At 41.3% G+C, this 7,009-nt stretch overlaps 1 long non-coding RNA gene across 1 annotated transcript; it reads right to left on the reverse strand.

Moving 5' to 3' along the window:
- Positions 1-4,046: 4,046 nt before the first annotated feature.
- On the reverse strand, positions 4,047-6,348 carry LOC310840691. The gene is made up of 2 exons (XR_014561998.1): positions 5,658-6,348; positions 4,047-4,344 (listed from the first exon to the last, which is right to left on the reverse strand). It is a non-coding gene; the product is annotated as an uncharacterized lncRNA (long non-coding RNA).
- Between the last annotated feature and the right edge of the window lie 661 nt (positions 6,349-7,009).

Consider the following 7,009-nt stretch of genomic DNA (forward strand, 5'->3'; position numbering starts at 1 on the left):
GGCCCGTGAGGGAAGGTCTCCTGCGCAGCTGCCACCTACACGAAACACACAAACACCCCTGTTATTGTTTAGTCTTTAAGTCGTGTCCGACTCTTCTGTTGTTGTTTTCTAATAGATATCTATTAAGATTTTAAAAAATTATATTAAAAACAAAACATAACAACAATACAATCAAACACACACACAAAAAAAAACCAAGTATAATTTCATTCCCTTATTTTCTTATACCTTACTTTCCCGACTTCCCCATACCTCCCCTCTCTGTATTCAAATTTCTATTTTATGAATTCAGCAAATCCTTTCCCTTAATTTCATTTAGTTTTTAACCCTTCTTTTCTTACTACTTATCCAATCCGGCTGGAAACCACACAGCTTCTAAACCAACGTCATTCTAACATTCATTAACTTTGCAATATTTCTTGAGATAGTCCTTGAATTTCTTCCAATCTTCTTCCACTGTCTCTCTCCCCTGGTCTCGGATTCTGCCAGTCATTTCTGCCAGTCCCATATAGTCTATCACCTTCATCTGCCATTCTTCCAAGGTGGGTAGATCTTGTGTCTTCCAATACTTTGCGATGACCAATACTTTGCGATGATGTGTCCGACTCTTCTGTGACCCCCATGGACCGTAGCTGTCAACTTGTCCCTTTTCTTGCAAGGAATCCTATTCGGAATACAGTGGTACCTCGGGTTACAGACGCTTCAGGTTACAGACTCCGCTAACCCAGAAATAGTGCTTCAGGATAAGAACAGAAATCGGGCTCTGGCAACGTGGCAGCAGCAGGAGGCCCCATTAGCTAAAGTAGTGCTTCAGGTTAAGAACAGTTTCAGGTTAAGAACGGACCTCCAGAATGAATTAAGTAGTTAACCCGAGGTACCACTGTAAGGGAATTTCCCTTTAAAAAAAGGAAAATGTTGACAGCTACACCATGGACCAGAGCATGCCTGGCACTCCTATCCATAGCTGTCAGCCTTCCCTTTTTTGGTGTGAAATTCCCTTATTCCAGCACTGTTTCCCGCTGCTATCCTGGATTGTTAGATATCCCGTAGACTGTCTCTGGGACAGGCGAGGCTGCTGATCCCTTATTTTTGAGGCTGCTGATCCCTTATTTTCAAATCTGAAAGTTGACAGCTCTGCTCCTGTCTTACACTGTCTCCCGGTTTGGTCAAACTCATGGTGGTAGCTTTGAGAACACTGTCCAACCATCTCGTCCTCTGTTGTCCCCTTCTCCTTGTGCCCTCCATCTTTCCCAACATCAGGGTCTTTTCCAGGGAGTCTTCTCATGAGGTGGCCAAAGTATTGGAGCCTCAGCTTCAGGATCTGTCCTTCCAGTGAGCGCTCAGGGCTGATTTCCTTCAGAATGGAGAGGTTTGATCTTCTTGCAGCCCATGGGACTCTCAAGAGTCTCCTCCAGCACCATAATTCAAAAGCATCAATTCTTCGGCGATCAGCCTTCTTTATGGTTCAGCTCTCACTTCCCTACATCACTACTGGGAAAACCATAGCTTTAACTATACAGTGGTACCTCTGGATACAAACGGGATCCGTTCTGGAACCCCGTTCTCATCCTGAAGCGAACGCAACTTGCGCCTGCGCATGTCGCGATTTGCCACTTCCACACATGACGTCATTTTTACAGTCTGCGTATGCGCAAGCGGCGAAACCCGAAAGTAACGCGGTCCGTTATTTATGGGTCGCCGTGGAGCGCAACCCAAAAGCGCTCAACCTGAAGCAACTTCAACCCGAGGTATGATTGTATGGGCCTTTGTCGGCAAGGTGATGTCTCTTCTTTTTAAGATGATGTCTAGGTTTGTCATCGCTTTTCTCCCAAGAAGCAGGCGTCTTTTAACTTGGTGACTGCTGTCACCATCTGCAGTGATCATGGAGCCCAATAAAATCAAATCTCTTGTGGCAAGAATAAATATTGACACACACCCCTACTACACTTGTTAAGACAATATTCGCTGCTTCTATCAACTTCATGGGCACAGGACATAGGGCACAACATTATGTTCGCGGACTGGGAAAAGTTATGCACCACAGGTTTGAGATTTACGGCATGTAATGCCTTGAAAGAAAACATTATGAAAATGATATATAGGTGGTACATAACTCCAGTCAAGCTTGCAAAGATATATCATGTGTCTGACAATAAATGTTGGAAGGGTAAAGAAGCTGAAGGAACATTCTTTCACCTCTGGTGGACTTGCCCTAGTGTGAAGGCTTTCTGGGAAATGATATATAATGAGCTGAAAAAGGTATTTAAGTATACCTTCCCTAAGAAACCAGAGGCCTTTCTTTTAGGCATTGTCGGCCAGAGTGTGCAAAAGAAGGATCGAACCTTTTTTATGTATGCTACAACAGCAGCAAGGATACTCATCGCCAAAAGCTGGAAAACTCAAGACTTGCCCACACTGGAAGAATGGCAGATGCAACTGATGGACTATATGGAACTGGCGGAGATGACTAGCAGAATCCGAGATCTGGGAGAAGAACTGGTGGAGGAGGAATGGAAGAAATTTAAGGACTATATACAAAAATATTGTATGAATGTTAAGAAAGATGTAAGATTAGCAATAGAATGGCTCCAATAAATTAGCTACAAAGGATATAAATCTAATTGTAATTGAAAGAAAAGACAAATTTTGAATAAATTGTTATAACTAAGTCTTCAAAAGAGTGATTTAAATTCTAAAATCTGAGATTTAATATTGGAAAAATATATGAATTGAAACAAGTTAATAATTTGCTAGTAAAATTTAGGAGTTTAGGATGCAGGAACAAGAGATGTGAGGAAGTCCAAAGATGAGAATGAAATGTGGATATTGGAAAATACTATGTTATTATGTATGTTTTTTATTGTGTAAACAAAAACTTAATAAATATTATTATAAAAAAAAATATCAACTTCATGGGGGAGAATCAACGTTCCTTTAAACTGTGTGACACTTTCGACATGTTAACTAGCCCTTTGAGATAATTCAAGGCACACTAGGGCGAGTAAAAAAGCATGAAGGGTCCAGCTCCCGAGAACCTAGCATGCTTGACCTTCCCCAACTTTTGAGGGCACAGTCTCCTCAGCATCGGATTTAGGGTGATAAGAACAGCTTCCCCACACAGGGCGCCAAGCCAGGGGGGTGAATAACAACAAAAACACCAACAGCATCTATATGAATCAACTATGTTCCATTAAAAAAGCAACTGTACCAAAAGGAATTATTGTGAAAATAAGAAATATTTAGGGTGCGTGTGCAAATTATGTTCTTGCTTAGCATTCCAGCAAAGTTTTGGACATACAGGAACATGCCTTTTAGGATGTATAGGCATAATAACTTTCTTGAACAGACTAACAGGGCAAGCAGATGCATGTGTGCTTTGAAGTAAGCCTCACTGAGGTTAGCTTAGGCACAGGTACATTTACAGATAGGTAGCCGTGTTGGTCTGCCATAGTCAAAAAAAAAAAAAAATCCTTCCAGTAGCACCTTAAAGACCAACTAAGTTAGAACTAACTTAGTAAGAACTAACTTAGTTGGTCTTTAAGGTGCTACTGGAAGGAATTTTTTTGTTTTGGCACAGGTACATGTGAACAGAACGGGAGTTTGAAAGTAGTGTTTATCCTTCCATCGGTCTACTTCTCAAATAAATTTCAGTTCCAATGGGACCTCTCCGAAGAACTTAGTAAAAAAAGGTGGTAGAGTGGATGGTGTTCAACTAAATTTTATGCAGAGTTGTTTCATTGAAAGTAATGGACCTAACTTAGTCATGTTCCTTAATTTTACTGGGTAAAACGTGGTTGAATACTACCCAGTGTTTTTGGCACCTTAAGAAATAAAATTTAAATGTACAGGGTTAACTCACTAGAAGGCTAAAATTGCCTTTACCAGCTTGTGCATTTGGATTATTATTTAGATTATTTATTACATTTATATAGGGCCCTTCATCCAAAGATCACAGGGCGGTTTACAGTATAAAAACACAAAATATATAACACAGTAACAAAAAAAACCCACCCCACCTTCATAGAGGAAGTACACAAAACAACACCTTAGGAATATGAATGTTCACATTTATTATGAAAGTGCTATACTTCTGTACCACCCCAAAATACAAAAGCTTAGCCAGTACACTGGTGTCCAAAAAATTTAATCCAGAATCGCTGTAACTAGTATGCTTATGCAGAACTTTTGAATTGTTGAGCAACATTTTTTGCATCGAGACATTTTGTTATCTAATGGTACCAGTTTCTTCACTTCCTCCATTATTCAATTATTTATTCACTCTCCATTTTGGTCATCCCTTTTAATTCAAAAACCCAGTCTGGATCATCATCTGCTTCGAAATCCCTACAAAATGAAAGCGAAAGAGCCAAATTTTAACATGGTTTAAATAAAATAATTGGACTAAAGAAATGGAAGGGCCTCTACTGCAATGAACTCCAAAGACTTAAAGGTGTCCACATAATATATTATACCCATAAAAACAGTCCTGTAGATTCTAGCATTTTTCCAGAACAATTTGTTATGATGTCCAATCCATGTTATTTTTCTAACTATCCAAATTTAAGCTGTTTCAATTCAGTATAAATACCCTCTTGATGTTGATGGACTTCAAATCCTGCCAATCCCAGCCAACATAGACAGGGATCAGCCATGATGGAAGTTGTATTAACATTATGAGGAGGTATCCATCCTTGGTGTACACAGCACTTCTTTAATAAGGACTTGCTAGAGTTGGGTGGGGTTTTTCCCCCCCTCAATGCAGCGTTTTAGATTTTGGAAATTACTATGATGTCCCCCGGGGACCCGGGTGGCGCTGTGGGTTAAACCACAGAGCCTAGGACTTGCCAATCAGAAGGTTGGCGGTTCAAATCCCTGTGACAGGGTGAGCTCCCGTTGCTTGGTCCCTGCTCCTGCCAAAAGTTCGAAAGCATGTCAAAGTGCAAGTAGATAAATAGGTACCACTCCGGCGGGAAGGTAAACGGTGTTTCCGTGCGCTGCTCTGCTTTCACCAGAAGGGGCTTAGTCATGCTGGCCACATGACCCGGAAGCTGTATGCCTGCTCCCGAGGCCAATAAAGCGAGACGAGCGCCACAACCCCAGAGTCAGCCACGACTGGACCTAATGGTCAGGGGTCCCTTTACCTTATGATGTCCTCCACTTAAATATTCCTGGTTCCTCCTTCACAAAACACTCATGTATCTCATATCAGCTTTATCATTCTGTTCTGAATATTCTTCAATATGTTTATAGACATAGAACATAACTTGCAAATGGCTGACACTTCTTTCCACCGTTGGCATATTTGGATTCTAGAGACCACATGAACCGGTGGCCATGTAACAAACATAGATTTGCATGACCCATAGGCTTCCAATACTGGCAATTCATTCTAAAATATCCTCCAAGTTCTAAAAGTGGCTGAACAAATGGAGAGGGTGACTGCAAGTAGAAGGCAGGATCTAAAGTTTCACATGCAGAAACTCCTCAAGATGTTGCTTCTTAGCACTGCTGCAACTTCAAAAGCAAGTGATGTTAGAAAATGATACAAAACTATAGATAGCTGGGTTTTAGATAAGGAATGTTTCTTTTGGAGCTGTTGTTTCAAGATATGAAAAAAAACTCCAAGAATAAAGCTTTCAAATTGTATTTGAACATACGTGTCCTCGTCATCTGATCTAGGTTCAAGTCTCTCTACATCCTCCATAATAGTTTCACCATCTGGTTCATCAGATGTTTTGATATCTTCAGTAAGTGGTCCTCTCAGAAGGTCATCGGAGCCTTTAACATTGGCAAAATGAAAACAGGAATTATCAGTCCTGTCCCCCCAATAATTAAACAGCTTCAGTATTAAGTTCAATATAAGAACAATGTATTTTACTCCATCATTACTTCCTGTTTCATTTCATTTCCTGTTTTGTTCATGTAAAAGTCTTATCTCATTAAGAGGTGAAAGCTTTTGTGTCAATGACAAATAACTCCCTGTTGCTTTCCCCCTCTTTATAACCATTACCCGAGATTTTTTTTTTTTGGGGGGGGGGGTTGTATCCAAAAGGTCGTCCCATATGCACAAGGTTTTTTGCAATTAAACTTTCCCTCCCTCATCTCTTCTTGCACACCCCTTGCATACCTGCTGAGAGCCTAGGGCTTGCCGATCAGGTCAGCAGTTCGAATCCCCACGAAGGGGTGAGTTCCCGTTGCTTGGTCCCTGCTCCTGCCAACCTAGCAGTTCGAAAGCACGTCAAAGTGCAAGTAGATAAATAGGTACCACTCCGGCGGGAAGGTAAACGGTGTTTCCGTGCGCTGCTCTGGTTTGCCAGAAGTGGCTTAGTCATGCTGGCCACATGACCCAGAAGCGAGATGAGCGCCGCAACCCCAGAGTCGTTCATGACTGGACTTAACGGTCAGGGGTCCCTTTACCTTTACCAGAGGGGGTAGAGGGAGGGAAATGGATAACTTTGTTGGATACAACCTTATTTTTAAACATTCACCTGCACATCCATAGACCTTCCCCAAAGCATTCAGGGGAGCATTTGCAACCGTTTAGCACTATTTTTGAGTGAATTGCCAAAAGTCAGATTTTTGCTGAAATTGTGACCCCGGGGCTTAGGGATTTTTTCAAAAAAAGGTTTTTCTGTCGGTTGAGTTGTCAAGGGCTGATTTCTTGTCCTGTGATAAAAAGTCTTCTGTTTTGACCGCCAAACCTTTCAGGGGAGCATTTGAAACAGGTTGGCATGATTTTTGAGTAAATTCCCAAAAGTCAGATTTTTTCAGAAATTGTGACCCCGGGGCTTAGGGATTTTTCCAAAAAAATCTTTTTCCGTCGGTTATGTTGTCGAGGGCTGATTTCTTCTCCTGTGATAAAAAGCCTTCTGTTTCCTTCCCCAAAGCGTTCAGGGGAGCATTTGCAACAGTTTGGCATCATTTCTGAGTGAATTGCGAAAAGTCAGATTTTTTCAGAAATTGTGACCCCGGGGATTAGGGATTTTTTCAAAAAAAGCTTTTTCTGCCG

This window comes from Podarcis gaigeae, assembly GCF_964106915.1.
Source record: "Podarcis gaigeae genome assembly, chromosome: 3".
NCBI lineage: Eukaryota > Metazoa > Chordata > Lepidosauria > Squamata > Lacertidae > Podarcis > Podarcis gaigeae.